Below are 12,046 nucleotides of genomic sequence, written 5' to 3' on the forward strand. Positions count from 1 at the left end.
CTCAAGTACATTTGACATGACAGCTGGTTACTGGAAAATCAGATTAGCTGAAGATGCAAAACCAAAAACAGCTTTCTCAACCCCTAGTGACATTATCAATTTATTGTAATGCCTTTTGGCTTGAAGAATGCACCTTCCACATTTCAAAGGCTGGTGAATAAAGTTCTCACAGGCCTGGAAGCCTATAGTTCAGCTTATCTAGTTGATATTGCTGTCTTTAGCTCTACCTGGGAGATTCACCTGATCCACCTGGGAAATGTTCTGGAGGCCCTGCAGAAGACAGGTCTCACTATCAAGGCCACCAAGTGCCAGATAGGGCAGAGTAAGGTTGTATACCTGGCCACCCTGTAGGTGGAGTTCAGATTCAACCATTGCAGAGCAAAATCCAAACCATCATGCATTGGGTTGCTCTTTCTACCCAGACTCAGGTCAGAACTTTCTTGGGCCTGACTGGGTACTACAGGAGGTTTGTCAAAGGTTATGGCTCCATAGTGACCCCTTTGAATTATCTAACTTCCAAAAGAATGCCTAAGAAAGGTCTGTGGATAGTTAGCTGTCAAAAGGCATTTGATGACCTGAAGCAGGCCGTGTGCACTGCCCTCATTCTGCAAAGTCCTGACTATTCCAAACAATTCATTGTTCAAACCGATGCATCTGAGTTGGGGGTAGAGGAGAGAAACTTTGGTCAGCTATTGAGAGCGAAACCTTTGCTGTGGTTTGGGCTCTGAAGAAGTTGAGGCCATACTTGTTTGGCACTCACTTTATTGTTCAGATAGACCATAAGCCCCTCTTATGGCTAAAACAGATTAAGGGTGAAAACCCCAAACTTTTAAGGTGGTCCATTTCCCTACAGGAGACGGAATATACAGTGGAATATAGACCTGAAAGTAACCATGCCTATGCAGATGCATTCTCCAGATATTTTCACTCAGTACATGAAGACTCAATTGGTCATGGTTAGTTTAATATCCTTACATTTGAGGGGGTGTAGGATCTGATTCTTATGGTTAGCCCCACTTTTTGCTGATGTCACACTGTTTTTGGTCTAGTCTGACTGGGATCCTGCTATCCAGGACCCCAGCCTTTCTGCTTTCTCCTATAAATTGATATGCATGTACTTTAGGTACACTCCATATTGGATTCCCCGTTACCCTTATCAGTCCATAGTATATGGTACACCATGTACCCAGGGCAGAGGTACCCCAGAAGCCTCATATGGGCTGAAGCATTTAGTATGGCACCCATGAGAGGCCACCCAAATCAACACTACAGGCCTGCTACTGCAGACTGTGTAAGATGGTGCTTGCACCACTTACAGAGATATAGGTTCACTATATCTCTCTAAATCACTACAGTTAAATACAAATCAGTCACCACTATGGCAGGCCTTAACAATCCTGAAGGTAGGGTGCTGGGTTGTACATGAGAGGGTGCCCCTGCATGAGCAGAGCCCCTCTGCAGCCTTCTGAGACCATTCTCCCGGGTTGTCTGTGATGCAGCCAGACATATATGTTTAAGTGCATTATAACCTCGCGGTAAATGCTAACTTTAAAACGGCTGCTTAGAAACATGTTGTGTTTGGTGTCAAACGCCTTGTAATCATACCTCCATGCTGGTAACTGGTGTGGGAGGTATGATTCCACCCTTCTAGAACCACTACTGTGGGTCACCTGTCTACCCGTTACCAGCTTCCTCGACCTGGGCAGCACAAAATGTATGCTACCAGCCACAGACACTGGTCTGCCCTCCTGCTGCTGAGCCGGGCTCGTGCAGAGGAAATCCTGACACTAGGCATCCTGTCACAGGGAGGTTTAACCACCTCCCAGACGGGATTAAGTGTATTGGGGCTGGGTGGGTGCACTCTTAGAGTGCCAGAGAGTCTGCACTGTGGGCACATTTGGTGTCCCTGTGCATAGTCCAGCTTAAACCAAATCCAGGAGCCATTTGCTCCTGCTCTGGGGTGAAACTGGACTGGCATGAATCGGTATGGCCACCCCTCTATCCTGCCCCTCACCTAGGAGGGTCCACAGAATCTATCCAACCCTTTCCCATAGGTATAAAATGGATTACCTGATCACAGGACTTTAGATTTTACCTGGACAAGATTCTGCTAAGAAGAAAGCAAGTACTTCGACTGCCTGCATGACGCTGGACGACTGAAGAATCTCCCCTGGAGTAAAAGAGTTACTCCCCTGCAAAAGCAGACACCTAAAGACAACTACACGGTTTGCTTCCCCCCAGCTCCTGAGGACTCCGAAGATTTCAGCAACACAGGAGGTAGGTTCTCAAAGGTCCCTAAGGTCGATCTGCCCTCTCAGCGATTCTGAGACCAGTATCCCTTGTGGGGACGGTGCAACCCAAAACCCTGTGCACCACATACGTTTGCAGTTGCATATACTTAGTGACAATTCCTGAGCCTGTGCTTTGGACTCCGTGTAGTCCCTACCCCAAGCAGAATGTGCACTGAAGATTTTCGGCCTCCACTCTCCGAGTGTCCTGGTGCAGACTTACTTGAGGTCTCCTCGCAATCCCTGGTCAGTTGGCCTGTGGGCCTGGCGAGGGTCACCTTGCTAATTCTTGGGCTTACCTGGTTGCTTCGGACATGCCCTGACTCTCCTTGCTGGTCCACAACGTAACCTGTTTCCTCTGACCTTGTGGGTTGCAGTTGCCAAAGCTTTGGGGTCCTCCAGCCGGACATCGACCCCTCAGCTCTCGTCATCCTTTGTGGGACAGCCCACCTCCGGATTCTGGTCAGCCTAGACATCTCATGGTCCCCATGGCTGCAGAGTCAAAAAACCCTTCTTCTCACCTGAAGCACCCTTCGACTACCGAGCCCCTGGTCACCAGAAGTGACCCAGACTCTGTCCCCTCTCCTTTCAGGTTTCTCTCACCTTGAATCCAGGCTCGGATTCCACTGGACACTCTTCACCTTCCTGGCAGCAGTACGTCTTTGCAGCTCTCCATTGAAAACGACAAAGGTTTCTGACACCACTTGACACCTATGCACCCGGCTCTTCTGGGATATGTAACACGGGTACCTCGGTACTCACTGGTGGGTTGGCTTTAGAACCTCTTAAGTTCCAAAGGTAAGTAAGTGCATTTTATTATGCTGGATTAATTAAAACCATTGCATAATTAATACATTTAAAATAATATATATAGCTCTTATACAATGAAAGGCGCTATTAAAAGACCCAATATTTTTTCGACAATAAATACATTGAAAAAAGAAGTCATTAAAGGGTGGACTCAAGTTGTTAAAACCTTCTGCTTCATGATCTTATAAGTCTGTAAAGGTTGTTCCAGACAGTGTCTATTATGATGAAAATTATTCTTAGCCAATATGGATGAGTTTTTCAATCTTTTTGCGGTTATATCAAAAATGTTTGGTAGCCGGCAGTTTAGCTGTATTATCTCTGGATTAAAGCACAGCATTACCGCCTGTCTGCAGGTCCTAACTCCATGCTGCATGAACATTGGTTTTTAGAAAGGTTATCCTTATATCTCTAAGGTTGTTGCAGATGCATATAACATGGATAACTTCCTCGACGCACGGCCAGATAAACTGCAGAGCTGGTCGCCACCACTTCTCTCCCAAGGAGATAGAAACTGACTGAAAGGATCCGACCCCCATGCGGAGTTCTAGGAATTTTTCCTAGGTGGTGATTTTTATTTCCGTTTTTAAGTAAGGTTGGTGTCTAAGTGCGTTGTACGTGTTCAGTACCACCCAGCCCTGAACTAGTTTGGCTAATGCTTTTTTATCCTCTATGGCAGATATTAGATGAGTTACCTTTGTTACAGCTTGTTTAAAAGCGGAATGATTCATTGAATTATTACAAAGGTCTGTCAGACCTAGACCTAAAAGTTTGATGGATTCCTGCAGATAATCTCTGGCTGACATTTTTTTGGGGCGAGACAGTTCCGTCCAGAGTTGGTTGTTCAGGGATCCTTCCTCATCTCATTTAATTTTATACCAACATTTTACATATGCTCCCCTTCTTTCCATTGTCTGTTTTTGGAGCCCAAACTCCAACCGTATTTGGGCTGGGGAAGCGTATCTGGGGAGTTGGAAGATCGCTCAATATGAATTAGTTATTATATTGTCAAGGATTGTTGCATCTTTTCCTGTCATTCATTCGCTCCCATTGGTATTGTGGGCTGTAGTTTAGCTCACAGGACACTTAACAGAGGGTTGAGCGTCAGGTCTGGCAGTAACTTCTTCAATGGTTTTATGGCTAAGTAAGTCATTACCCCCTTTCTCTGCAGGGATTCCATCTGTGGTCAAAACAAGTTGTTTTGGTCTAGTATTAAACCCAGGTATTTGTAGCTTGCTGCTTGGTCTAAACGACGAACATTCAGGAACCAATTAGGGTGTTTCTTCTTATGGTAGTTTAGTGCTATAATTTTTGTTTTATTAAAGTTTATTTGTAACGCATTCAGGTGTGAAAAATTGTGAGTTGCATTCAGGAGATGCTGGAGTCCGATAGGGGTCCGGTTTATCAAAACGAGATCATCGGCATATAACAAGTTTTTGACAATGTCATGTTTCTTAGTTTTGGTGCATGGGCTGTACATCTATCCAGTTCCCCCTTGAGATCCACTAAGAAAAGGTTAAAAAGCAATAGGGCTAGGATGCACCCTTGTTTCAGCCTTTTGAGGTGGATATTTTTTTTGATATGTGTGTACAAGCACCTAGCTTTATCCTGTCCCACATATTAGTATGCAGATTCCTGAGTTGGTCTAAGAGAGGGGAGGTATCCCCCAGCCGTCCAGTTTTTGGCAGAGTTTTATTCGGTCAACGTGGTCGAACGCAGCTGTAAAGTCTATGAAGCAGAGAAACAGGGGGTATTTTCCCTGTGTCCATGAGCAAGGTCAATGCCATAATGTTTGTTATTGTACCTCGTCCTTGCTGGAACCCTGTTTGCGTTGGCGGGATTATGTGATTCTCAGAAGCCCAAGTGGCTGGGTCGTTTAACATGAGCCCCACGTAATATTTAGCCTCAATGTCTATGAGGGATATCAGGCGGTAGTTTTTCGTTGTGGACCTCTCGCCTTGTTTGTAGATTGGGCTTATGATTGAGCCTCTCCATGACTCCGGAACTGTGGACATTCTGGATGCGTGTTTAAAAACTGGTGCCAATGCTTTGCTCCAAAATTCCGGGTCATATTTGAACAGTATTGGTGGAATGCCATTGGGGCCAGGAGCTCCTGCCTGTCTACCACCTTGCTATTTGCTTCTTTATTTGTGGTACGACAGGGCTATATGCTCCTCCCTTGTTACAATTGAGCAGTTTTTTGCTGATGTTGGTTCCATCTCCCATTGCTGTTGGATTGGCACTGTGCTGTCCCTTTTCCTGTGAAAGGTCTAGGCTATGGTATGTTACTTCCTTTGCAGGCCTGCTGGTGCTTTCAATTCCCAAGTGAGTAGGGGGGGGGGGGGGCAGCTTTTTGTTCTGCTTCATTAAAATGGTTAAAAAGAAAATCTCCCCACTCTGCTATGGTAATGTGGGAATTTATGCTGAGATGGTTTGGCCACTGCAGTCTGTTAACTGACTGCCAACATTTGCCACTATTTTTCTGTTTTGTATCATAAAGATGTTTAGCTCAAAGTTAATTGTTATTAGTTTTTTTGCTGCTCCATCTTCTACGCTTAAAAAGAACCTTCGATTCCTGAAGAGAGAGCTGAAAACTCTGGTTTACCGGTGATTTGCGGAGTTGCCTTATGGTATAATTTATAGTTTGTTTCAGTTTTTTTAAACTGGGCTCCTTGCCTTTGCCATTGGCAGAACTGTTCTGTTCCTCTGTTTCGACCGGTTTTGGTTGTAATTTTATCACCGAGAGACAAGGCAAATTTTCCCAGCTTTCCAGTGGCTGAATTATATTGTCCTGTGCTTGATTGAGTAGTTCTTTGGCTGTAGTTGATACTGCTTCTATATTTATTGAATTACACCTTAATTGTTTGAGGTTTGTTGTTTCTGCAGAGACAATAGGTTTGTCGGCCTCCAATAATAAAGTTGAATTTGCTTTAAGTTTTTGGTCACTAAATTCATTATTGCCTATTTGGAAAAAGGCTATTTTGTTGAACAAAGTTAAAGTCACAATTGTAAAATGTAAAAGGATATTTTGGCCAAGTGGTATGTGGGGGCTGGAGGATTGCCACCCTTAAGATGTCCATTTACTGCTCTCAAGTTTAGATGCTCTAGTTCCGGAAGAAGGTAATTCGAGCATCTCGCTGGTTTGGCTTTTTTTGAGGGACCTTGAGTCGGAATTCCCGATGCACCTGTAAGATCTTGTGTAGAGTCTTCGTCCTGGTCACGCCTTAGGAGGTGCATATTAAAATCTCCAGCCAAGATGATGCTGTCCGTGTCCTCTTGTTCCATTACTCTTTTTACTTCCTTGATTAGCTCCTTGGCTGCCTTTAATTTGTGTTTGGGGTGTACATAGATATTTATTATTATTACCATCTGAACGGACTGAATAAGGATTAGATTAACTATTGAGGCCTGGATGGAACTTGGAGGAGCAATGTAAATCTTTAGGGGAAACATTTCGCCAATCTGTGTTATTGAAGATAGGAACAGTAGGCCCCCCCGAACGGCAACCAAAGTCAGATCCCTTGGTAGCCGGGAGACAACTACCGATGTAGCCTTGTAGCTCAAAGGGGTTGTCCTCCCAGGTCTCCTGACGCAGGAACATGTCAAAGGATTTTTACGTAGTTTAAGACCTCATTATGGCTTGATTTGGAGGCTAAGCCGTTGATATTCCAAATACATATGTTGATTTCATTGTGAGCCGGTCTGGGATTTGATGAACTGGACATCCGATGTCAATTTGGTTGCGCTGAGATTATTGTGCGTTGTATGCTCTGCCAGTTACTCATTAGTGTTGACTGAGTCAAGAGGGATTGGCCTTCCGTTGGAGAACAGCTCCTTGCTCCCCTTAGCACTGAGGTGGACTTTCTGTTTTGACTGTTAGTTTCTGTGGCTAGAAATGGTGCTGTATATACTGGTCATACTTCGGATGAAGGAGGTTTAATGACAACTCTATATAAAAAGGAAACTGACCGGAATAGATCATTACATTTTACAAGCAACCACCCGCGTAGCTTGAAGGAGAATTTGCCATATGGGCAATACCTAAGGATCCGGAGAAATTGCCAAGATAAACAAGAATATGAAAAACATGGCGATAAATTGACCATCAATCTTATTGACCTTGGATACCCCAAAAAACTTTTACGCCGTTCAAAAAAACGAGCGTGGTGGACACCACGAGAACATCTTTTGGAGAAAAAAGTGAAAAAGAAATTGGACTGAACAGTATTAGTCACCACATACTGCCCCAATTCAAACATGTTAAAAAAGGTGGTCAACAACAACTGGCACTTGGTTAAAAATTTAAGCGAAGAACTGAAGAAACCTCCTCTATTCGCTTTTAGAAAAGAATCAAGTCTGGCCAATAAACTAGTGAGAGCCACCTTACCAATGAAACCACAACCTAATTTGAGAAGCATGATTGGATTACCCCCAGTCGTGGGACACCACAGATGCGGAGGGTGTAATTGTTGCGATTCCACTGAAGAGGGTTCAATTTTCAAACATAATGAAATAACTTGGAGACATGACATGTTTACAAATTGCAAAACACGATATGTTATCTATGGGATCAGGTGTCCTTGCAACTCTTTGTATATTGGCAAAACTAACCAAGAGATCCGCTTAAGAATCCAGCAACATAAATCAAAGGTACCAAATGCCCCACTGGTCAACCATTGGCAACAAAAGAACCATGGAGATAATGAACTACGATGGACTGTGATCACAAAAATTGAACAAGATCCAAGAGGAGGAGATCTTGATGCAAAACTTTCAAAACAAGAAGCAATGATGATTGTAAGATTTAACACAGCTACAAACGGATTAAATGAACTATCTGAGATGTTCAAATTATAACTCTGCATTGAGATAGGTACCCAATCCAGCACAGAACCATTGGAGAGTTCCCCTATCAAAGATGGCCCCCGTGGAAGGATTCCATATTATAATTTGCCACATTGCGGAAGAAATGTCTCAAAGTTCACAGCGTTGATTCTAATGATTCACCATTCAAAAATATTGAATAAACGAAATACTTAACATCACATTACCAAGTGATTTCAACATACGCCCAAAGAAAAGAGAGCGACAAGGACCACGCAAAGATGGCGCCCGTATTTCACCATGATGTCATGTGACACACGAACACAACGATTAAGGCGTCTTTCAGCCGTATGCCCCAGATCACGAGCCGGGACCCAGCGAGAACACGCCACAAATGAAAGGTATGACTCATTAGACAGTCGAAATGGTCTTCAATTCATCTGTAAGCCCCCACAATTTCGTAACGGATAATTTGAGGTCTATTTACCCTCCCAGGTGCACTGTGAACCCTGGTAGCGAATCCGCTGATTTCTCCACGCACAGCGTTTAAAGAACATTGCTTTTAAAAAACCCGGTAAGATTTCAAACTCGCCACAATAGATCACGTAGGGAATAACAAAAAAGAGATCAACACCCTCACACATGTTTATCCTTGTTGTTCACAGAAAGAAATGAAAAGGCAACATCTTTAAGTAAGTATGCCTTAGAGCGTGCCTGACATTGAACGCTTGTTGTTAGACATTTTCAATAGCGTGTGCATTTATCATGTAGGTGGTCCCGCTCCGCGGACGTTGGTAAACCTAGGAAACACATCCCACCTGACATTCAGAGAGGTAAGAGGCAGAGAATCGGGTGTTGAACCCAAATCAGCTTCTGTGACATAAAATGACGCATTCTAACAGAGGTTCCCCTGTTTTCCATTCACAGTCTATGGTCCTGACGAGAACTCTACACTTAAAGAGTTCGAAACGCGTAGACCTTCCTTTGTAACGTCGTCACACTGAAACCATAAGAGAACAGAACAACAATTTGATGATAGCAATTTAAATCTTTAATGAGATTCTATGGTTTCTTGTAAAAAAAAATTTTATATAAATTGTATAAATATAGCACCTTGTTATTTCAGATTGCTAGTTGGATGAATGCATCGAGTATGTATAGATAAGTCCCCCAGTATGAATGAGTATGAATGAGCTATGAAGATAGAATTCATTTTATGTTTGTTTTTGTGATGTGTTTCGAAATATTTTGTGAAAATATTTAAATGTTTAAAAATAAATGAAATCAGAAATGTGCAAATAAAATGCAAAATTGACAAAGATTGATTCTATGGAAAAATTCCTCTTACATAGTGTTTTGTTCGTATGTATAGAATGAAATAATATTTCAGAACTCAATTAGCAGTATTGGCATTTTTTGTGTGACACAGTATATACTGGTTTTGGCATGATTTCAAAATGATCCCACAGCTTTGGAATCTATTTCTTTCTTGTACGATTCTGCTTGCTATCTCTGACATTTTCCATCTGGTTTTGGACGCTTCGGAGCTTGGCAGGCTGTTGTTTGGCAGGAACTCTATAGAGAGTAGGTCAGAGGTGTTGATGTTGGCTAGGTTTGGGATGGATTGCAGAAGCCGTAGCACGTTCCCTCGGTTTAGGATATCTGCTCGACCTTTTAATGAGGGGAAACAATGATGGTGGCTATCTCCTCTTCCTTGAAGGGTTCCTGGGTCGAAGGCTGAAAACCATTACTGTTAATGGCTATGTGTGAACAAAGCCTAGAGTTGTTAGACTTGTTTGATTTACAATCAGTACTATTTTGAGTTGACAGTAGGTCGTGTGGTATCCAGCTTTTATCTTGCACGTCAGTAAGCTCCAAAGGGTTTGCTCGAAGTCCACTTAGAAGTGTCCTTAGATTGTAATTTTCCAACCGCGACTTTCCCATCGAGTTGTACGGAGCACGTGTCTGTGTTTCCTCACTGCACCCGTCCTCTGTGGGCTCCCTGTGTCACTGCTCTAGCTGGGACTTTGGGGTCCCAGCGCTTCTATGTGCTCTAGGCACTGTCTATTCAAGTCCTTGTTGTTATACCATTTTTTTAGGATATGGGTTGGTCTCCCCCTGGAGCCCGCTGTGTACTGTGCTATTTATAAATGTTCTATTGATTCAGTATTGTGTGCTTTGTGCCCTAATCTCGTTTAGAGACTAGTAGAGAGTGTTACATTCATAAATACATATTTTTATAGAAATACTGTGTGGTTCTCCTTTCATTTAGTCATTTCGGAGGAGATATTCTGGTAAAACAAGCTGCTTTACATTCCTCCAAGATTAAGCCTGCAGGCTGCTCTCCATAGCTACCACTAGGATAGCTTTCAATAAAGGTTATCTTTGACCACATACATCATAAGGGTCGTGTGGACTGATACAAGGTGTCCACTTTAATTAGTGGACAGCATATACCAACCCACCTTCTCACACTACCTGCCACTGACCTTCCTCCACTTTCCGACCAGTGCGGGACAGCTCGTGAAAGGTGCATGGGCTCTTGCAATGTCGCCTGGTCTCCACAGCTGTTGATTCTTCAACTTTGTGCTACACCAAGAACCTTCAACCAGGGTTGGTGTTGTGCTCCTGTGCCTCCAGGTCTCCTCCGGGTGGTTTTAATTCTTTCCCTTCTGCTTTCTGGTTGTTCCTGCCTGGATTCTTCATTTGTTTCCACTGGTCTGGTCAACGAGAAGCTGTAGCTTCTGTACTTCCACAATCCTCAATTGGTGTCTGCGGAAGTTTCCGACACCATTTCAACCCTATGCTCCCTGGTGTAGGTGTCCGTATCATCTGGGTATCCACGTGTGGGGTGACTCTCCAACCTTCCTTGATCTCAGTGGTTGATTTGGGGTCCTTTGGGAAGGGTCCAAGAACTCCAATTTTCCAATCGTGACTTACCCTGTGTTCTCCTATAGACCTCTGACCTGGTGTAACCACTCTGCACCTTGGTATCCCTGGCTAATCACCTTGGGTGGTTTCTTGCTTCTCCTGCCTCTGCCTCTGAATCAGTTCAAATGAATTCTTAACAATGGCCCATAAGGCAAAGTAGTGGTCTATAGTTCAATGGCCCTCACGGAACCTTCAATAGGAAGAAGTCTATTATCTGAAACCCACTCTCCTAGATGAGTCAACAGAATTTTGAAAAATACTTTTTCTGAAATATCCATCAAACTTAATATTCTCTAATTAGTAGATGACCGTCCATCATCTTTCTTAGGGGTTCTAACTTTTCTAGCACTAAATGCCTTCTGTCAATACCAAAAGTAGAAAGTTTAGGATTGTATCCCAGGTTAGTAGTAGTAAAGTTAGGAGCTCTAACTTTACTACTACTAAATGCCTTCTGTGAATACCAAAAGTAGTAAGTTTAGAATTTTATCTCAGATTAGTTCTGTGAATCGGCCCCTATATACTTAGTCAGCATCCTACATCATGCATGTTTTTGGTTGTTGTATAAAGGCAAGAAAAACGTACATTTAGTATTGCATCTGAGACAAAAGAGCTTGTACTCAGTACTTTAAATAGAAATACAAACGTGCAGCCACTCACTACTTGGAGTGCAGGTTTCTCCTTGAGAATTGTTGGTGCTTTCCCATTAAATGTAATCCTGCAGTGCTTAGAAGTGCAAGCAGGGCCGGTGTTGTATAATATCTTGCATCCCCTTGGGATAGTGTATCCCCTTCTCTTCGGCCGTCTTCGGAGAATTAACTCAGCCCGGGCAGGGTCAGACAGAAGCAGTCGTTCTCTGTTCGGGCTGAGTGCAGGGATACACGATTTCTTGGGATACCAGCCAGGCTCACACTATAAATTATCTGACGTTTCTTTAATACTGCAAAGAAGACAGGAAGCAAGTCGCAAGTAGTTCAAAGACCATGCGTACACGGAGTGAAAGAATGGAATGTTTATTTTCCAAGCAAATCGCTACTAGTACAAACAAAGAAAGGTGTAATTAATCAAAATTAAATAAATGCACACACGGAGTCGGAGTGAATGAATGGAATTTTTATTTTTTAAGCAAATCGCAAGTAGTACAAAGAAGGAAACGTAAAAAAAACAAAAATGAAACATATGCATGGAGTCGGAGTGGA

This window comes from Lissotriton helveticus, chromosome 3_1, assembly GCF_964261635.1.
Source record: "Lissotriton helveticus chromosome 3_1, aLisHel1.1, whole genome shotgun sequence".
In the NCBI taxonomy this organism is placed as follows: domain Eukaryota; kingdom Metazoa; phylum Chordata; class Amphibia; order Caudata; family Salamandridae; genus Lissotriton; species Lissotriton helveticus.